Genomic DNA, 22,176 nt, shown 5'->3' on the forward strand with positions numbered 1-22,176 from the left:
TTGTATAGATAAGCTCTGAAGTAAAATGCTGGCAGAGGTCAATCTGCAAAAACTGGGTAAGGTGTTTTCTTTTTTTCCTTCTTTTTTTTATTTGTTAGCTCCTGGCATTCAAGGAAAGCTCTGTCAAAACACTAGCTGGATACAAGCTTAAGAAACAGATGCTGCAGTCTAAATTTCAGTGACAACACATTAAAATATAAAAATGCCCACATTTCAACAAAAGATTACAAAACATACAAAGAAACAGGCAAAGAAGATTTAAGCATTAGAAACCATCAAGGTTTGTCTCAGCTGAACTGAGACAAAAACTTTTTTAAAAATTGTCCTAAATATGCTCGAAGAGCTAAAGGAAAACATGGGGAAAAAAACTAAAGGAAATCAGGTAAATGACAGATGAACACAAACATAATATCAATATAGAGATGGCAATCATGAAAAGGAACCAACAGAGCTGAAGACCACAGCAACAGAAATTTAAAATTCCCTGGAGGGGTTCAACAGCAAATTGGAGCTGGCAGAAGAAAGAATCAAAGAACTCGAAAATAAGACAATTGGTATCATTCAGCCTAAGGAGCAGAAAGAGGAAAAAATAAAGATAAGTGAACAGAGCCTGAAAAACCTGTGTGACACCATCAAGTATACCAATATATGCATTGTGAGAGGCCCAGAAGGAGAAGAAAGACAGAAAGAGGCAGAGAGAATTTTAAAGAAATAATGGGGAACCAGACTTGGCCCAGTGGTTAGGGCGTCCAGCTGGCCCATGAGCAGTGCTGATGCGCACAAGGAGTGCCCTGCCACGCAGGGGTATCCCTATGTAGGGGAGCCCCACGCGCAAGGAGTGCGCCCTGTAAGAAGAGCCACCCAGCACGAAAGAAAGTTCAGTCTGCCCGGGAATAGCGCCATACACATGGAGAGCTGACACAGCAAGATGACACAACAAAAAGAGACACAGATTCCTGTGCCGCTGACAACTACAGAAGTGGACAAAGAACACGCAGCAAATGGACACAGAGAACAGACAACTGGGGCGGGGGGGGGGGAAGGGGAGAAAAATAAATAAAAATAAATCTTTAAAAAAAAAGAGAGAACATTGTGAGGTTGGGAATAGCTGCTCACTAGGTCAGTAGTGAGTTGTGTTGGGGTCTGGTTTGGGGTCCTTGACCCATTCCTGCAGCTATTCTAATAAGACTAAGTGTTTCTGCTGGAAGAACCTAAAATGCTGCTTTTCCAGCCCCTGGTGCTCATGTGGTCAAAGGAAAAGTTAATCAGTTTAGAATCTTTGTATACTTGGTCATCTTAGAAGGTTTTAAGAGTATTACATGATTCCTAGATGTTTGGCCCGTCTTATATCTGGGCCATTAAAAAGCTTCCTGATTGTTTTAGATTTATACAGTTGGGGTCTTTTAACATTGCCAGTGAAGGTCATCAAGGTATATATTATATTTATAAAATTATAATATATCTTGATTTCATGAATCAAAGGAATCAATAAAACAAAGCCTAAAATAATAATAATAACAAAAAGAGATGCTGAAGAGAGTTCTACAGGTTGAAAGGAAAGGACAATAGATAATAAATGGAAGCTGCATAAAGAATAAAGGCATTGAGTTAACTACCAGGGCAGATGGCCCCTCTTTGGAAATGGTGTTTATGTGTGATCAATCTGGACTCAGATGGGATCTCCCTTCATAAGACTTTCATGCTAATGTGCTGGAGGTGCAGTTAATGTTGGGGTTTAAGATATATTTAGGGGATTTGAATCTCTGGACTGACAATGTGATAGCCAGATCCTGAGCCTCAACAGACTCCAGCACCTACAATCTGATTTATTGGACTTACCACACTCAGCTAAGATGGAGGTGAAGAAGGACAACCACCACACCATGGAGCCTAGAGTGATTACAACTGAAAATGGGAGGATTGCATCCAGCATCCAGGTGGAATCTGAGCCTCCTCTTGACATAAAGGTGCAATGGACACAACCAATCCAGTGTCCACATAGAAGAGGTGGCATTGGATTGGGAAAAGTGGACATAATGGACAAAGGGTATGGGGAAAGGCAGGAAGAGATGAGAGGTGGAGGCGTCTTCGGGACATGGAGCTGCCCTGGATGGTGCTTCAGAGGTAATCACCGGACATTGTAAATCCTCACAGGGCCTACATGATGGAATAGAGGAGAGTATGGGCCATGATGTGAACCAATGTATATGAGGTGCAGAGGTGCCCAAAGATGTACTTACCAAATCCAATGGATGTGTCATGATGATGGGAACGAGTGTTGTTGGGGGGGGGGGAGAGGGGGGGTGGGGGGGTGGGGTTGAATGGGACCTCACATATATATTTTTAATGTAATATTATTACAAAGTCAATAAAAAATAAAAAAATTAAAAAAAAAAAAAAAAAAAAAGAATAAAGGCATTGGTGTGGAGAAAGTGGCCATGGTGGCTGCTGGGGGTAGGGAGTGGGAGGAAGAGATGAGATGTGGAGGCATTTTCGGGACTTGGAGTTGTCTTGGGTGGTGCTGCAGGGACAGTTACCGGACATTGTATGTCCTCCCATGGCCCACTGGGTGGACTGTGGCAGAGTGTGGGCTAGGATGTGGACCATTGACCATGAGGTGCAGCGGTGCTCAGAGATGTATTCACCAAATGCAATGAATGTCTCATGATGATGGAGGAGATTATTGTTATGGGGGGAGGAGTAGGGGAAGGGGAGTGGGGGGTATGTGGGGACCTCAAATTTTTTAATGTAATATTAAAATAATAAATAAAGACAAAAAAATAAACAAAAAAAAAGAATAAAGATCTCTGGTGAGGGTAAATGCATGGGTTAATACACAAATGCCAGTACTATTGTATTTTTGGTTTATAACTCCTCTTTTTACTTCCTATAGGATCTAAAAGCAAATGTATAAAATGTAACAAAAAATCAGTGGTTTTAGATTCATAATGTATAACATGTAATTAGTGATAAAGGTAGGGGGACGGAGGTGTACAGGAACATAATGAGTGTATACTATTGAAGTAAAGTTGTTAAATTTAAACTCCATGGTAACTACAAAGAAAATATCAGAGAATATGCAAGCTCACAGAGACAGAAAGTAGACTACAGGTTGCCAGGAGCATGGGACAAAGGGAATAGGGAGTTAATACATAATGGGTATAGGGTTTCAGTTTGGGGACATGGGAAAGTTTTAGTAAAGGAAGGTGATGAGGGCACTGCAATATTGTGAATGTGGTTAATACCACTGGATGGTATGCTTTTGAGTGGTTGAGTTGGGAAAGTTTACACTATATATATGAACAAGGAGAAATGTGTGTGGCGGGGGAGAGAGAAGGAGAGAGAAAAAGAGAGAGAGAGGAGAGAGATAGAAAACACAAACAACCAAAGAGACAATGACAATTAAATGCAATACATGGTTCTGATCCTGGATGGGATACAGCAGAGGAGGAGAAAAGGCTCAAAGGGACATTACTGGGACATATTTAAAAATTGGAATATAGAGTACAAGGTTTATATCAACGTTAAATTTCTTGAACTTGATAACTTTACTTATGGTGGTTACATAAATAAATGTCTTTATTCTCAGGAAATTTACATGGAAGTATTATGTGTTCAGGGAGCATGATGTTTACAACCTATACTCAAGTGTTCAGAAAATGTATCAATGAGTAAATAAACGGATGGATTATGGATGGAAGGAAAAAAGGAAGGAGAGGAGGGAGGGTGGGCAAATATGGAAAATGCTAAAATTGGTAGATTCGGGTTTCTTGGGAGTAGGGGTATGTTGGAGTGCTCTGTATGGAGTTTGTATTATTTTTTGAACTGTCCTGAAAATTTGAAAACATTTCAAAATAAAGTTAAAAATAATGGAAAATAAGAAGTGTACCAGTCTCGAAGCCAAACTCAGCATGTAAATGCAATGCCTTCCCTCCAGCGTGGGACATGACACCCGGGGATGAGCCTCCCTGGCAACGAGGGACCACTATCAACTACCAACTGATGATGCAACTGAAAAAGGACCTTATACGGAAGGTTCAATGCGGATCAGCAGAATATCCATGTCTACATAAAATAACATGACTTTAAAATGCTGTTTGACCTAAAGTAAGGGGGAAATGGAAAGGAGAAATGAGTTTATATGGCTACGAGTTTCTAAAAAAGAGTCTGGAGGCAGGCAGAAGGATTGCCCTCATGCACAACTGAGCAGAGTCAGAGAGACAGATAAAGCAGATACAACCCCCAGATATGGTTCCTTTGAAGGCTAAAGAGACCCATGAGAGTTATGGTCATGGCCGATGGGGTTAACTACCAGGGCAGATGGCCCCTCTTTGGAAATGGTGTTTATGTGTGATGAATCTGGACTCAGATGAGATCTCCCTTCATAAGACTTTCATGCTAATGAGCTGGAGGTGCAGTTAATGTTGGGGTTTAAGATATATTTAGGGGATTTGAATATCTGGACTGACAATGTGATAGCCAGGTCCTGAGCCTCAACAGACTCCAGCACCTACAATCTGATTTATTGGACTTACCACACTCAGCTAAGATGGAGTTGAAGAAGGACAATCACCACACCATTGAGCCTAGAGTGATTACAACTGAAAATGGGAGGATTGCATCCAGCATCCATGTGGAATCTGAGCCTCCTCTTGACATAGAGGTGCAATGGACACAACCAATCCAATGTCCACATAGAAGAGGTGGCATTGGATTGGGAAAAGTGGACATGGTGGACGATGGGTATGGGGAAAGGCAGGAAGAGATGAGAGGTGGAGGCGTCTTTGGGACATGGAGCTGCCCTGGATGGTGCCTCAGAGGTAATCACCGGACATTGTAAATCCTCACAGGGCCCACTGGATGGAATGGAGGAGAGTATGGGCCATGATGTGGACCATTGTCTATGAGGTGCAGAGGTGCCCAAAGATGTACTTACCAAATCCAATGGATGTGTCATGATGATGGGAACGAGTGTTGTTGGGGGGGGAGTGGGGGGGTGGGGGGGTGGGGTTGAATGGGACCTCACATATATATATATTTTTAATGTAATATTATTACAAAGTCAATAAAAAAAAATCAATAAGTTAATCTAAAAAAAATAAAATAAATAAATAAATATAGTCCATAGCCTATAAAAAAAAAAAAAGAAGTGATAGGGAGGATGCAGAGAAATCCATGTGCATAGAAGTGTAAAATAATGTGTGGCTGTGGAAAACAGTTTGGTGGTTCCTTGAAAAATTAAACACAGAATTGCCATATGACTCAGCAATCCCACTCCTAGATACATATACCTGAAAGAATTGAAAACAGGGACTCAAACAGATATCTGCTCACCAATATTCATAGTGGCATTATTCACAATTGCCAAAAAGTAGGAGCATCCATGAACAGATGAATGGATTAAAAAAATGTGGTTTACACATATAATGGAATATTACTCACATAAAAAGAAATGAAGTTCTGATATATGCTACAACAGCGGATGATCCTTGAAATCATTATGCTAAGTGAAATAAGCCAGTCCTTTACATTTGGCAATATGTATAAAAGATCACATATTTTATTATTCCATTTATATGATATATCTAGGGACTGGGAGGAGGGAGGAGTAGGAAGTTATTGCTCAAAAGGTACAGAGTTTCTGTTTGGGCTGATGAAAAAGTTTTAGTAATGGATGATGGTGATAGTAGCACAACACTGTGACTGTATTTAATACCACTGAATTGTACACTATGGTTAAAATGACAATTTTATGTGATACATATTTTAATACAATAAACTTTGTTTACAAAGAAGGTTTACTATCTTCCTACTCCTTAGGTGGGTTCTGAATCCCATTCATCTTCAAGGAGCCCCACAGAGAGAGAGTTATAACTCAGCCTAGTGCCTATTTGGAAAGTGCCTATTGTGCACCCAGCACTATATCTGATGCTGTGTGAGACAATAGGGAACTAGTAAGCCAGTTTTTGTCCTTTCTAATAAAGCTAACCATTCTATCAAGGAAACTACCCTGCATTTAGGTTTCCACACTCAGATACAGAAACACAGGATGGAAGGGATGTGACTTGATAGCATACTATGTCAAAAAGAGGTCTTTGCAAGACTTTGGAGAATTCCCTTCCCTACTCTGGGATCCATTTCCCTCCACCATAAAATGAAGGGGTTATACTGGCAGTGGCCTTCAACGGGAAGGGTAATGCACCCCTAGAGGACATAAGGAAATATATGGGCTTGCGGTTTTGCCTGTCATTAGAACAAATGAGGAGACCTACTGGAATTTTGTTGGCAGGAACCCAGGATGCCACACATCTTGTATTGCACAGGATAATCAGACCCCTACAGTGAAGAACAGTTCCACTCAAAATGCTAATAGTGAGTGGCACTGGTAGATCTTCTCTCTAAGGGCCCCTATAGCTCTCTGAGCTTTGTGACTTGGGGGCTTTAATTGACAACTAGAGTGGGACTGGACTGCCAAACTTCTAGTGGCAGGAGTCCCCAGTGTTTCTCTTTGGAATACTGGAATCACACTCACTTCTTATGCTTGTTAAACTATAGAGTCCCAGGTCCCACCTACTGAAACACTTTCCATGGCGGAGGCCAGGATTCTGGATTCTAATGTCAATGACAGTTTGAGGGTATCGATCAAGGAACAGTGGTCTTGCTTTCCAGATGAGAACACAGCTGGGTTTCAACCTCACTACTCTTCTGACCCTGTGCACAGAACATCCCTAAAGTCCTCCAAATTACCCTGCAGCCTACATGCTGTTGCCCACCCCTCCTAAACTCTTCTCTGAAACTCTGTTTTGCTATATCCTCTCCCACCTCTCTCACTTCTGAGTTTTCTTCATTGACTTCTCTTTTCATCCTACTCCCTAAGTCAGTGATTCTTGGGCTATGTGCTAGGTACTTGGTTAAATACAGCCCCTGTCATCAAGGAGATTAGTCTTACTTCAAGTGGTTCATGACTAGCATACTTGAATCATACATGAAATGCACATACAGAATAACATAATACTAAAAATAAAGCAAGTTCAGACAATCAATGATTAAATGCTGTGGGAGGTTAAAGAAGGAGATATTGCCATGTCTATTTGATATCCAAATATGCTGCTCTAATCTCTTAACTCAAGGAGCCAGAAGTGAGGGTGGCAGATGGAAGTAGAGCCTTGAGAAGCTTATAGGAAAATACTCTTAGACACTTCTAAGGACAGTGAACCTATGGTTCTGCTAAAAGTTCCCTTCTGAAATACTACCTTGCTCCCTTGCAGTTTCCTCCCATCCTAACACTGAACCACAGCCTAAAGAAGAAGGCAGAATTGTAGCTAGAGTGGAATAACTGTGCTGGAGGCCATGGGGCCTGGGTTCTTCAGGTAAGAGAGCCATCCAGCCATGTAACCAGAATTCAGAAGGCTGGTAACTGTGCGGCCAAAGCCAGCACTGGAAGCAAGCATCATACCCACCTAGGAAAACAACCTATGCTGTGTGGTTCAGAGCAACTATGTGTTGGTTTGAACCACCCAGAATCTGTAGCTCCCTCAGGGAGGACCTGGGATATAGCTGACATTCACTTTAGGTTGAATACTGTAGGCAAAGGCATCAATAATGTTGTCTTTGAATAAAAAATAATAATACACTGTGATGGAATGTGGAGTGAAGTACCATTTTCTCAGCAATTAGATGGCAAGCACTACACTTAGAACAACCTACAAGGTTGTGATTCTTATGTCCACATAACAGATGAAAGAATTAGGGTCCAAGTAGAAGAGTCCCTTCAAAACTAATTGTGTCTGATTCCAAAGCTCTAAGAACCTGGATCTAGAAATGATATTCTGTACAAGGAAGGAGAGCCTGTCTGGAAGGACAAGTGTAGCTGCCATCTAGGTCCTTCATAAGGTGGTAGAAGGCAATGGTTATTTGCCCACAACTGGTCTAGCTCACAAGGGCTCCAATCAGGACCTGCCACAAATTATTCCAAAAGACAGGTCATTGAGAGCTGGAAACTGAGGTTTATCTATCAACAGGTCATGATAGCTAAAGTCAAAAGGTAGGAGGGGTAAAGAGCACACCCTGATGTAAGAGGCCTCACCTTGCGGTACTCAGAAATCAGTGCATTTCTAACCTTCTTTCCTGGTGCTTTCAATATCTGCCTTCTCCACCAGACTGGGAGACCCATGGGTGTAGGGAGCAATTGTATATTGGTCTGAACCACCCAGAATCTGTAGCTCCCTCAGGGAGGACCTGGGATATAGCTGACATTCACAATCCATACCTGTTTGCTGCATTAACAATTCACCTGTGGGGGGAGGTAGCTGGAAAGTCCAAGTAAATAGAGAAATGCAATCAAATATTAAAATATAATAAGTATAGTAATGGTGGGGATATGTGGGACTGGCTAAAGGAGTCCAGAGAAAGGCATCTAAATCCAATTGGGACAGGTTTGTTCAAGAAGGTTTCCAGGATAGTGACTCTCTCTTTACTTGAAATATTAAAGATGTCTGCCAAGTCATTCCTACTCCTTTCATTGAGAGGTGGAAACTAACTGCCCTTCCCTTGAATCTGGGCTGGTCATTAGTGTCTTACTTGACCAAGAGAATGGAATGGAAGTGATATTCTGGGACTTCTGAAGCTAAGTCATAAAAATCCTTTAAGCTTCCACCAGGGCCTCTTGAAACACCGTTTCTGGGATCCAGGGGCTGCCATGTGAGAAATTCGACTACTCTGAGATGGTGAGGCCGCAAAGTAGGAACTCTGGTGGACAGCCTCAGCCAAGTCTGGCCTTCTAGCCATCCTGCTAATGCACCAGACATGTGATGAGCTATGCTGGGACTTTTGGTCCAGTCCACCCACCAGCAGAATGCCCAGAAATCTCTGTTGAGGCTGTGTGGGCACAAGAATCACCCAGTGGAGCCTTGCCTGAACCCAAGCCCATGGAATCGTGGGATGTAGTAAAATGGTTGTTGCATTAGGACACTAAATTTGGGGGGTGAGGGTGGGTATTGCACAGCAATAAATAGGTAGAACACTTTACCATGATATCCACAGTGTTGGCACCATGTCTGGCACATAGTCGACTTACCAATACATACCTTTTGCTATAAGGAATGGGTTCTGGAGAGAAGGACAAGAGAAGGGGCTATCAGAGAAAGATAAAAGATGAGTTGCAAGTGGCAGGAGTTATATGTTAAGAGAGAACTTCAGATAAATGAGTGGACTTTCAAATAATAAGGTACCCACTCTAGGAGGCTAAGCTGAGTAGACACTTAAATTCTCCTGGGGAGTCAAAAAAGAACAACTTAGTCTTTAGCCCATGTTCCCTACCACAAAGTACAGCTGCCCAATGACTGTCCCTTTTCCCCAAGATCTCTTTTTCTTCCTGGCACTAAAGATAGGGACTCAGTCTAGCTGCAATTGATATGCTTTTCCTTCTTTTCACTGTAAGACCTTTGCATTTTCTTAGAAGTGATTAACTCAAAAAAGGCCAGCTAAAAATTTGAGCAAGATAACAATTACCAAAATGAATGGGCTTCCTAGTTTGGCTTCAGAACCAGACCCACCTTGCAAAGCACACACACTATGCCCTCTCTTGGAGATATAGTCATACGTTGGTACAAGACTGCTTTGAATCAAATTTGGTACTTCATGCATTTTGACACAAAAATTATGTCCCAGTACTCATAGTTTTGTTTGTTACTCGATGTGCAAGCTAGAACTTACTGGTGTCAGTTGCCTCGTGACTCGCTACCCTTTCCAGCCAAAAACAAAGTATCATGTGTTAGTCATGCAGTAGCTTTTGCTCTGTGCACATCCCATTACGGTCATATCTTAGCTTCTGTGGTCATTTTGTATATTTTTGCATGGTTTTTTTTCCTCATCATGGGTCCTAAGAAAATGAGCAGTGATAGCACTGAGCAGAAAAGAAAATTACTTCGCACCACCATTGAGCAAATAAAAAGAAATAACAGGTAACTATGAGAGCAGTATTTGCATTACTGATCTAGTTAGGGAATACAGTATGCCTAAAACAAAAATCTCCACCATGATTAAGTACAAAGAAGTGATTTTTAAAAGTTTGATGTTGAGAAAGGAGTTAAAGTAGTAACAAAACAGCATTCCCAAACACTTGAGGAAATTGAAAAGCTGTAATTAATTTGGGGAAACGAGAAACAGCCGGCAAGTGTATCAGGAGCCATGATATGTGAAAAACTGAAAATTGTTGCATGCCCATCTTCTGAAAAACAAACCAGAACTGGGTGATGAGAATGTTGAAGTTTTTAAGGCCAGCCATGGCTGGCTTGATTATTTTTAAAAGAGGATTGGCATCCATAGCGTCGTGAGGAGTGGCAAGGTAGTAAGTGCTAATAAAAAGGCTGCTGATGAATTTGCCAGTGAATTTCATGACTATGTAGAGGCTGAGGGTTTTATTCCCCACCAAGTTTTTAACTGTGATGAGACTGGAGATTTTTGGAAAAGAATGCCGAGTAGAACCTACATCATAAAAGAGGAGAAGGCATTAGCAGGCCAGAATTTGTGACCAGAAGCTGTGACTCAAAGAAACTTGGAAGGGTTTGAGGCTGACCCAAGACTACAGGTACAGGGGGGACAGTTGTGCAGGATATTGTATCTTTAGGCCAATCCATGGGTCTGGAGGTCGATGCTGCTGATGTGGAGGAGTCAGTTGGAGGAACATCATGAAGAGCTCAGCACTGAGGAGCAGCAGGAACTAAGGAAGGAGCAGCAACAAGAGGTGGCTGGAGAGATTTCTTCAGGTGAGGAGGAGAGAAGGGAGGATGTCCCCAGTTCCCTGATAAAAGAAATGTGTGCAAAATGGACAGAAGTTCAAAACTTTTGGAGAAGTACCACCTAGACAATGCTCTAACAAGCAGAAATGTGAATTTATTGAATGACTAATTTCATACTTTTGAGGAATTCTGAAAAGAAGACAGAAGCAGTCCTCATTGGATAAGTTTTTGGTGAAGGTGACAAGGAGTGTGTCAGAGCCTGTGGTGCAAGTTTAAAAAAGGCAGAAAAGAGAACAAACACCTGAAGTGCAAGTGCCCAGTGTTCTGTTGGAGGGGACTCTCCTTCCAAGCAACAGTCCATGTGACCTCTCCTCCTCACCACTCTCCTCCCACTATCCCATTAGGCCATGGACTCTTCTCAGTACAGGTAACATGAAATTTTTATTTATTTAATCTAAGTATTTATTAATTTTTAGGTTTATTTCTCATGTAAAGTAAGGATATACAATCCTATCGTTTTACATATTGCCTTAAAATGTGCATTATCACTGGTTTGGGAGCACATTAAATTTATTTACATTATTTCTTATGGGAAAAATTTGTTTGGTATTCATCATTTTTGGTACTCGTCCTGTCTCCCGGAACCAATTAACCACAAGTACTGAGGCACCACTGTATGTGGACTTTGATTCTAAATGCAACTAGCTTTTACTCCTTCACCATTAACTGCCTGAAGTTCAGACCAAAATTCAATCACTAGCCTATTGTTCTCTGCTTCCTGGGAAACAAATATCAGTTGAAGGAAGGGCTGGGAGAAGAATTGTGTGGGGTTGTAAATCTGAATCTTGGCGTGACTCTTAAGAATTTTCTTTTCCATTTTATTCACCTCCTTCTGGCAGATGTTACCAGTGATTTCCCAAGACAGAGAAAATCTAGATTTCCTTAAAGAGTTCAACTACCTGCCTCAGCAAAATCCAAAACAGGGAGAACAGAAACTCCCTGTCCGTGTTTGTGTCCTAGGAAACTCATACAAAGGAAACCTATTGGCAGGCCTCTTTCATTCCTGCCTTCCTCTAGATAGCTAGGAAGTAAAGTCCATGTTGATTCTGGGTAGCTCATCCAAAATGCAGAAAGGACAGGACACTCTTGCAACCTATGAATAGACAGCAAAGGAAAGAGAAAATCAATCCACTTCTGATATATATCCATAACCAGCACCAACACAATGAGCTATGCAAAGGACAGAGCAGAAAGCAGACTTAATTTTCTCATCAAGTCCAGGGCTTCATTTGCTCAGGTTTAAGTTTCAAAATGGTATAAATGTTAAAAGACCAAACCTGGCTTTTTTCCTACCTTACACTGTTCACCTGGATTCCTCTGGTTCCTCCCGCAAACCAGCCCCTGTCCCTTTCTAGGCTCAAGTTTGCTCATCTGCAAAATGAAAAGCATCAACAGAGAGGGTGAAAAGAGGCCCCTGCCCAACTATGATGAATATGTAACATGAGCAAGAAATAAAGTTTTGTTGTGTAAAGCCATTGGCATTCAGGAGTGGCTTATATGCAGCATAAGCCAACCAAGCCAGACTGGTATAGGCTATGAGAAAGATCCTCATCTACCATCACAAGAAGTCAACAAATATCTTAAATGATGAATCAAGTAAGAGCGGTATAAGCATATATATATATATATATACACACACACACACATACATATATATATGTTTTTTTGTTAGGCCAGTAAAAAGAAGTTATTGGGTAATGAGGGAAAGAACAGAGCTTGCTGAGAAATGGGAGAAAAAGATGGAAATACACACCAAGATTTGGTGTGGGCTTCTCCAGGCAGAGAGAGAGTGTATATAAGCATATTTTATGAAATACGAAAACAAATACCAAAAACAATAGTTAAAACAGTTAAAAAGTGGCTTTTCTAGAGGAGCAGGCTTGGGAGGGAGCAGTGCTGGCCTGATATTTTGTTGTTATAAGTTTGATTTTAAAATTATTAATAAAATAATCTTATCTTTAAATATTCATATTCTAGCAGGGATCCAGTATAAGGAAAGAGATACTGATAGCAGAAGAGTTGTATGAGCATTCTCCAATGCTCAGAATTGCTAATGGAGAAAACAGCATCTAGCCTTCATTGTTTTTCTTAGAGGAACTCCATTACCACCTGACCTTTAAAACAGGTTCCTCCAGATTAAACACTAACTACAGGAATTTTGTAGGACTTTTATCTCCAGGATCATAATCCCAGAAGCAAAAATGATAAAAGCAGTTGAAATTGATAAATGAAGAGAGTTTATATACTATTTAGGTATACTTAGAACTAGTCTGTCAGAAGGGCTTCGAGATTGTACAAAACAAACCATCCTTTTAAATTCAAGAAAATACATGTTTGTCCAAGGGCCAAGCAGAAAAGGTCTCCTCAGGAGCAGTTCTGTCACAATAGGACACCTGCCCAAATGGATTTTGACACCTTCAGAGATCTTTGCCTCCTTAGAGAACATCTCTTTTTTTTTTTTTTTGAGGAATTTGTACTGTGCTGCTTTAAAGGAGCAATACCTCATCCACCCCCCCCCCCAAAAAAAAAAGGAGTGAAGCTGAGGAAGGACCCAAGCATCTCACAGCAAAATAACATACACATTAAGAAACATGACTGATGACCCTTGGTAAAGCCCTCTTCATCGATAAGAAGGGAGAACCTCTAGTGAAAGCTGTGTTTCCATGTGTACGGTTGCATCAACCCAAGACCACTCCCTGTTATACCACGGTCTAACCACAGCATAAGCATAGAGTTTGTGGCTATGGGCCTCAAGGAAATACCAAGTATGCCTGGCTCTTGATGTACAGGGACCAAGAGCTCCTGGATACTGCCCATGGTATCAAAAATGGCTTGACTTTTGGTTGGTCTTGTAAACAAGCAACTCTTTTTTTTTTCACATCGGATGAGTAGTATGCCAACACAAGGTTTAAGGAAAGTGCATCTCACACAAATGCGTGAATACCTATTCATCATGCTTATGAAGCACAAAAGGATCCAAGCAGTCAGCTCTTGATCTTGTATTTGCTTGTGAAGTGGAATCACATAAAGAATATTGCAGGGACAGATGCTGGACATTATATATCCTGCCACAACCCACTGAATGGACTGGGGGAGAGTCAAAAGTAAAATGTTAACTATAATCCATGCAGTGCAGCAGTGCTCCAAAATGTATTCATCAAATGCAATGAATGTGTCACAATGATGAAAGAGGTTGTTAATGTGGGAGGAGTGGGGGTGGGCTGGGGGATGGGGTATATGGAAACCTCTTATATTTTTTAATGTAACATTTTTTATGATCTATGTATCTTTTTAAAAAAGACAATAGGGAAGAGGACTTGGCCCAATGGATATGGCGTCCGCCTACCACATGGGAGGTCTGCAGTTCAAACCCTGGGCCTCCTTGACCCATGTTGAACTGGCCCACGCGCAGTGCTGATATGCGCAAGGAGTGCCGTGCCACACAGCGGTGTCCCCCATGTAGGGGAGCCCCACGCACAAGGAGTGTGCCCCGTAAAGAGAGCAGCCCAGCGTGAAAGAAAGTGCAGCCTGCCCAAGAATGGCACTGCACACATGGAGAGATGACACAATAAGATGACGCAACGAAAAGAAACACAGATTCCCGGTGCCACTGATAAGGATAGAAGCGATCACAGAAGAACACAGCGAATGGACACAGAGAGTAGACAACTGGGAGAGGGAGGGGGAAGGGGAGAGAAATAAATAAATAAATTTTAAAAAGACAATAAAAAAGTGTCAAGAACAACAACAAAAGAAACAAAATTAGTCCTTTATATTTAAACTGAATGCCTGGTGTTCATGATTACTTTTAAATATGTACCTCTGTATGTTCTGGAACATTACAGTATTTTAAGACAATAATTAAATCAAACTATAAATTTCTGACTGAGGAGCAGCTGCAAAGCTGCCATAATTCCTTCCCAACCCTTCCTTCAAAACCAAGTCTTCTCTCTCTTTTCTAAGCTAAAGCTATTACACATACATCTCAGACTGATGAAGAGCTCCAGCCCAAAGCCATACTTTGTAACTTTGGACTTACACCATCCCTAGGACTGAGGACCATTGTTTTAACTTTAACAGCTTTCTCTTCCACCTTCTGCTAGACTAAACAAAAGTTCTAAGAATTTCAATACGTTGGATACAACATGTTAAGTTCAAGGGATACCATTATCTTCTGAAAGCTAGAAGTCTCTCAGCTCTTCAAAATCTGACCCCAATCTACCTTGCAGTCTTTTCTCCAGGTGCTTCCTGCCAACACCCACAGCACACTCCACCACAGCACGTCACTCATGTTTCTCTCAACAAACCACGTATTTCCCTGCTCATGCCAGTGCCCCGACCTGAACTTTTCTGCCTAACTTCTAAAGTGTTAGAGTTAGTTGTTGCTGTCTCTCTCCCACTACACTGAGAAAAAACCTGAGAGCAGTAACTGTGCCTCCCCAGCATCCAGCATAGCACCTAGTTCATAAAAGGTACTCAATAAATATTTCTTAAACAAATCTTAAAGGACACCACAAACCATTTGCCAATTTCTTAAAAGTAACAAATATACCAACTGAACATACTTCTCAACATACTGCCTCAAATAGCCAAAATCAAGGCTTATGTACCTTGTATAGAAGCTAAACAACAACAACAAAAAGCCCAAAAGCAAAAAATAAAAATTTTAACCCTCCCCTGCCAAAAAAAGTAAACAGAGCTGATCTCAGATTCCAGCTTTTAAAAAAGGGGAAAACTGCCTCTCAAAAAACACTATACTTGTTAAATATATGTATCAGAGACTTAACTCTTCTCTTGTTCATATGTGGATTGAGCCCTGAATCTCAGCAGAGTTGCAATACCTATTCTCCAGTCCATTGGATTTGCCTAGGACAACTAACAAAAGGATGATGATGATGATGGACAACACCCATCCAAAAAAATAGAGTGTACCTACAACTGCAAACAAGACAGTTGCAAGCAAGACAGTTCCATCCATCTACCACATGGGATCTAAGCTCCCTCTCAATCAGAAGCAGAGTGGGCATTACCATCCTAAAAATCCTCAAGACTGAGGAATGAACAAACGTAAGAGGGAATGCAACTATGGACTAAAGTAGACTTCTTAGTATTCTAGTAATGGAAGAACTTGTATCATTGCTATAAAGGCAGTAGTCACCAGAGGTTCTGAGGGGAGGGAGAGGGAAGAATAGGTATGACATGGGGCATTTGGGGGACACTGGAATTGTTCTGAATGACATTGCAATGACGGACACAGGCCAATATACATTTTGTCAAAACCTATAAAATGGGCAGAGTATAAACTATAATGTAGAAGTCACAACTCTGCTGAGGCTCAGGGCCCAGCTGGCACATGGGCAGTCCAGAGATTCAATACCCCTGAGTATGCACCATCCCTAGCACCAACCACAGGTTCAGTAGAAGTGACAGAAGAGGCATGTGTAGGAAGGTCCCATCTGAGTCCAGCTCCATCACACTCAGGAGCACAAATTTCAAAATAGGGCCCTCTGACATGGCACAGAACTCCATATCCATCTGCCATGACCATATACCTTATGGATCTCCATAGCCTTCAGGAGAACCAGCACCTAGGGTTGTATCTACTTTGGCTCTCTCTGGGGTCCTGCTGAGGAGTGTGTAAGCGTGACCCCTCTGATGACCTCCTGACTCTTTTTGGAAGATTCTTAGCCATATTAACTCATTTGTCTTTGCCATTTCCCTCTTTTATTCAAGGTCAAAAAGCAGTTTTTAATATTCGATCCAATATGTAGGCTGAGTTAGTCTGCTGGTCTGAGTTGACCCTTTTATTCAAGGTCTCTTTCTAGGTGCATCACCAGTTAGTGATTGGTAGTAATCCCTTGGTGCTAGGGAGGCTCATCCCCAGGAGTTATGCCCCACGCTGGGGGAAGGTAATGCATTTACATGCTGAGTTTGGCTTAGAGAGTGGCCACATTTGAGCCACATGGAGGCTCTCAGGAGGTAACTCTTAGGCACCCTGCAGCTCTAGGCCTAGTTCATATTTCAGGCACACAGGCTCATAAGCATATTTATCAGTATCAAGGGATCATTATTGGACCATCCTCAGCTAACAGGGAGGTGAAGATGGTCAAACACCACAAAAGGGAATCAAGAGTGCCAACAACTACAAGCAGAGGAATTGCATCCATCATCCATGGGGAATCTAAGCCCCCTCTTGATCTAGAGGTGGCGTGGACATCACCATCCCAGCGTCCACAGAATGGAGAAATAAAATATGGATTAGAATGAACTTACTGCTATTCTACTATAGAACTACTGTGACTAGTAATGGAAGAAATTATAGCATTGAGGTGGAGAAAGTGACCACAGTAGTTGCTGAGGGCAGGGAGAGGGAAGAAGAAATGTGATGTGGGGCATTTTTGGGACTTTGAGTTGTCCTAAATGACATTGCAGAGTCAGATGCTGGACTTTATATATCCTGCGATAACCTACTGAATGTACTGGGGAAGAGTGTGGACTACAGGGTAAACTATTATCTAGTGGTGCAGCAGCGCTCCAAAATGTGTTCACCGAGTGTGATGAGTATGCCACAATGATGGAGGAGGTTGTTGGTGTGGAGGAGTGGGCTGGGGGGAGTGTATACGGGAACCTCTTATATTTTTTAATGTAACATTTTTGCGTGTGGTGTATATATCTTCAAAAAATACAATTTACAAAAATAAAAATGATGGGGTGGGGGGTGAGTGGGGTATAGGGAACTCATGTTATTTAATGTTTTTTTAATGTTTTTAATGTAACGTTCTTTGTGATCTATTAACTTTAATTTAAAAAGAGAAAAAAAACTATAATGTAAACTATAGACCATGGTTAGTAGCAATGCTTCAATACGAGTTCATCAATTGTAACAGATCTACCACACTAATGAAAGATGTTGTTAATGGGGAAAAGTGTGGGAGGGGGATGGGGGTATATGGGAATCCCCTATATTTTTGATATATCATTTACCTAATCTAAAGCTTCTCTAAAAATAAAACATTTTTAAATGTAGAAACAAACAAACAAAAAAACTACTTCAGTGTGGCCAGAACCTTTGAGGAACCCATAGAAGTCTTCCAACTCCAAAACAAAGGTACAATATATGGTTCTGTGCCCCCATGTATTCTGCTCTAGATAGGATTCTGTTTCTCACCTGGGCACTGAGAAATATGACAGGAGAGCACAGCCAATTGGCCTTAGTTAATGGGTCTGTGAAGCTCGTATTGAAACAACTGTGGAATATGAGGAAACAAAATATACTCTTTCCTCTCAACACAGAAGGGGAGAAGCTCCCCCAAAGGATAGCCCAGGAGTCAACTAAAAAAGACCAAGGGTCAACATTTACTACACCCACAGGGCAAAAATGCTACATTTCTCCCCTACTAATTTGTTCAAGGTTAAGCTTAAGCATAACAGATGTTAAGAATTTTTAAATTAGATAGGCTGTGGATAATATACAACTCATATGATAGAGAACTGGTTATTGTATAGATCAAATGCCACTCTACTGTTGATATCATCAAAAAGTCTGCTGACACATACCTCAGGCACCACCTTTACCTAAAAGCTTGGGGTTTGAAAGAAAAATCCACCTCCAATCCTATATGGAAGTAAGCAGGAGGTATGGGAGGGAGGGACAGCAGGTTGACTACAGGCAACAATGATTTGTGTAATTGAACTTCTCTGCCCTTCCCAAAGACCTTGAAATAAACCTAACTTCCAGATGACAGAAGCAGCAGCCATTCAAGTCCATTTGCCAGAATGGCAGGACAAATTCTATGAATAAACATCACATTTGGACTCCAAAGAGGAACATGGGCACAGTGAATTTTAAGATAACAAAAAGGAGAAAACAGTTTTAAAAGATAAGTGACAGTGCCTCTTTAATTATTGCAATATCCTGAGATGAGGGTAGACAGTATCTGGAAGATAATAAATAACCTTCCATAACAGCTTTCAAGGAAAATGCTGGTAATCCTTTTATTGGCTTCTCCTGCACAGTGTACCAATGACATACAGCAGTTCCAAATTCCTTCCGATGACAATTCACCCTGGAGAGTCTATTTCACTGTGAACTACTAAGGAAAAGGAAAATTGTCAAAAAGTTAAGAGCTGCCAGATTTGGCTAATAAATCTGGACAGTTAGTTGTTTGGTGATACACAGTATTGTGTTTCATAGGAGGTTGGCAAATCCCCTTGTGACTTCTTTGGTTAATGCTTCCTGGGAAGGAGAAGAAGTGTGAGGTGAGTGAGTTCAACCATGAATGAATTGTGAAATGCCCACAGTTTCCCTTCAATGTGCAACTGGACTATGGAATAAATATGTTTCCCATATTTCACAGCAAAACCTTTATAGATAGAGGGAGATTCCCAAGACCTCAATGCCAGGAGAGCAAGAAAAGGAGAATGAGCACAGACCAAGCAGTGTTGGAACTTGGTGGACTACAAAGTTGTCCCCAAGAGGGCAGACTGGCAATCCAAATTACAAAACTCAAAAAGACATGGCAAATGCAAGCTCACTATTTCAGGTGGCAATCTGGATAAAAAAGACCCAGTAACAGAAGCAATAAGAATCATTAGGCAGGTGGCAGCACCATGTTTTCATGAGGTTTTATTTAAATTGGACACTAGCTTGCTGCTAGGTGGAGAAACAGAGCCCACCACCAGAGGGAAAGGCCTACCATATTCTAGAATGGATGTCAGAACTCAAACAAACAGGATAGCCTTCTAGAGCACAAATCAGAAGCCCAATCATCCCAACTTCATCTACACAAAAGGAGGAAGACTGCAGATTGGTGAGCCCTTATGGGCCCCAGGGGCTTTTCCTTCAGGTGCTTCATACTAGAGACATTGGGCTAATTCTAGAGATCACCTATGGTGCTGGGCAGACGTCTACTATCCTGCTAAGCTTAGTTCTTAACTCTTCCAGTACTGGAAGGCACTGAGTCTTCTGGCTGCTGGCCTTTACTGCCTATCACAGATCAGAGTGGGGAAAGTCAGGGACTGACAATCAGATGACACGTGTGGCATGTGGAGTCCATCTTACCATCATGTTCCACCAAGAAGATCATCAATCCACTCTGCAGGGCATCCAGTGCCATGTAGGAAAATGGAATTCAACCTTTGGTTTAGTGACCCAGGGCACTGGCTCACATTATATCACTATCTAAATGAAACCAGCAGATAAAAATCTAAATGAACATTTTCGTGTCAGTGGCCTCAGAGAGAGCTTCATCATATGTACCAGATGGATTCACTCTCTTAGATTTAGTTCTCATCTCAAAGCAAACTCCTCCAACACCAAAGGAATAATTACCACTTGGTAGAATATTGCAGAGTGCTAGCCAAAAATAAAGTCACAACAATTTAAAGCAGCAAATATGAATTTTGGGAAGAGAAAAGAATTCTCTTTCCAGAGGCGATTATTTTGTGTCTTTAGAATTTTTTGCCACTGTAAAATGCCCACCTCCCACCCATGGAACTCAGAATGGAGAATCACAGCAGTGCATCTGCAAGGAAGGAACTGGAAGGTGCCAGACAGGGTCAGAGATGGTTCTGCACAGAGCCTGGGGCATAGTCTCAATCTGAAAGCTTCAACACTAAGGAGAGAACAACATAAACCTAAACCTCATGTCCAGCTGAAAGCACATGCACAAAGGAAAGACAGCAAATGGTGAGCGATGGTAATTTCTTTAAGTGTACCCCACTTGACAGTTTACAAAGTACTCTTGTGCCCATTACCTCAACATCTCTGCAAGGTAGGCAGGCAAGGACTGTCAGATTCATTTTACAGAGAGAAAGCTGAGGTGCGGTTGCTGGGACAGACCATTTCTGTCCCACAATTCTGGCATCATCCAGGTGGAAGTGGATACAAAAGGACACACTTCACCCCTCTACTGGCCACCCCATCCCAACCACATCAACTACTGCTCTTAATTCATCAAGGAAAAGTACTTGCATTCTAGGTTTGAAGGAAGCTGTTTGAAGCCCACCACACCAGCATCCACCTGTCTCCTGCTGGAGGCTGATAATCTAATTGAGTTGTCACCAGGCACTAGAGGAGGTATCTTCATTGTTGTAGACTGTTTACAGGTAAGTCAACAAAAGTATCTCCCTAGCTAGTACCGCGTTTACTTAGAACAGTTCACTTTGATTTCCTCTTAAAGCAGTAATGGCCCCACCACAATTACTTTCCCAAACCCCATGAAGCCACCAAGGTGCTGGCAGACATCCAGTCCCTCAAGGAGGTATGAACAACACCTGCCCCACCCCCATTCCCACAGACATTTAGGACACCTTTCAACAATATTACTCTTAAACTCGGGCAACCAGGTCCCTCCCTAGGCCCCACACTCTAGAGGGTGCTATTCTGGCCCTCATCCAGCTACGTTCCTCCCTACACGCAAGGAGTCTATGGGTCAAATGGGACATGCCCATAGTTCCCTCTTCTAGAGTACTCTCAAAATACCCAGGACCTTGAAATTCCCAGCCCATATGTCCCAAACATGCTTCCAGGGCCTATGCAATCCTCATGTGAATCACCTGGGGATGTTAGTAAAAGCCAGTTCCTGATTTAGTGGGCCTCAAGTGGAGCCTGAGAGCTGCAGTTCTAACCTGCTCCAAGGTAATGCTGATGCTCTGGACTGGGGTCTGCACTTTGGGGAACAAGGATGGTATCTACAGACATGTGTGGAAAGCCCTTTAGGATAAGGAACAGTGCCATGAGGTTTGGGAGAAGGGGAAGTTGGCAGTGTGTCTCCATTTGTGCCCTTGCCCCAGACCCACCAAAGTTAAGGGTGGCCTTGCCTTTTATCATATCTAAAGAGTATGCCAATCATCTCTGGGCACCAAAGGAAAACTAAATGAGGGACAAATGGTATTTCCCACTTGACTAAGCCCCTACATCCCTCCCATACCAGCTCCTATGCCAGAGATAGGAAGACTACCCCCTAGGATTCTTCCAAATCACATCATCAATTTCATGGCCTATCAATGTCAGCCCCCTTCCATGCACATATACATAGTCGTTAGCTCCAAATCAATGTCTGGCCCTCAGAACTCATACATCCCACCTTGTTCACCAATGGTCAGCACCAAAGACCAAAGAGAGGGAACTCAAGTAAGCTGGAGAGGAGACACTAGATTCCTAAGGACCATGTACCTTCCACCAAGTAATCCCCTTCACTTCTTGGCCTGAGGGAGAGCAGGACCTGTTAGGAGGACCTGACCTACCCATCCTAACACATAACCAAGCCTCAGGTACTAGACTAGTTACAGATCATCTATATTCAAATTGCCAAGCCCACATGGGGAAGCCTGAATTTTTCCATTCTTTTTAGTATGCAAAGAAAAGGGTAAAAAT

The 22,176-nt window shown here is 41.9% G+C and overlaps 1 long non-coding RNA gene and 1 pseudogene across 5 annotated transcripts in view; both read right to left on the reverse strand.

Moving 5' to 3' along the window:
• Positions 1-5,677: 5,677 nt before the first annotated feature.
• LOC101429649 (uncharacterized) overlaps positions 5,678-22,176 on the reverse strand; it is a 71,504-nt gene continuing 55,005 nt past the window's right edge. For 4 of the 5 annotated variants that reach the window (XR_011647912.1, XR_011647911.1, XR_009184441.2 and 1 more), the window contains 2 exons: positions 12,093-12,170; positions 10,885-11,892 (listed from right to left, as the gene is read on the reverse strand). This is a non-coding gene — a long non-coding RNA (uncharacterized lncRNA). Of the gene's footprint in view, positions 10,802-10,884; positions 11,893-12,092; positions 12,171-22,176 lie in introns of those variants that run through there. The other variant, XR_011647913.1, reaches the window with a different exon arrangement.
• LOC131277323 (small nucleolar RNA U13) lies at positions 13,678-13,775 on the reverse strand (annotated as a pseudogene).

This window comes from Dasypus novemcinctus, chromosome X, assembly GCF_030445035.2.
Source record: "Dasypus novemcinctus isolate mDasNov1 chromosome X, mDasNov1.1.hap2, whole genome shotgun sequence".
Taxonomy (NCBI): Eukaryota; Metazoa; Chordata; class Mammalia; order Cingulata; family Dasypodidae; genus Dasypus; species Dasypus novemcinctus.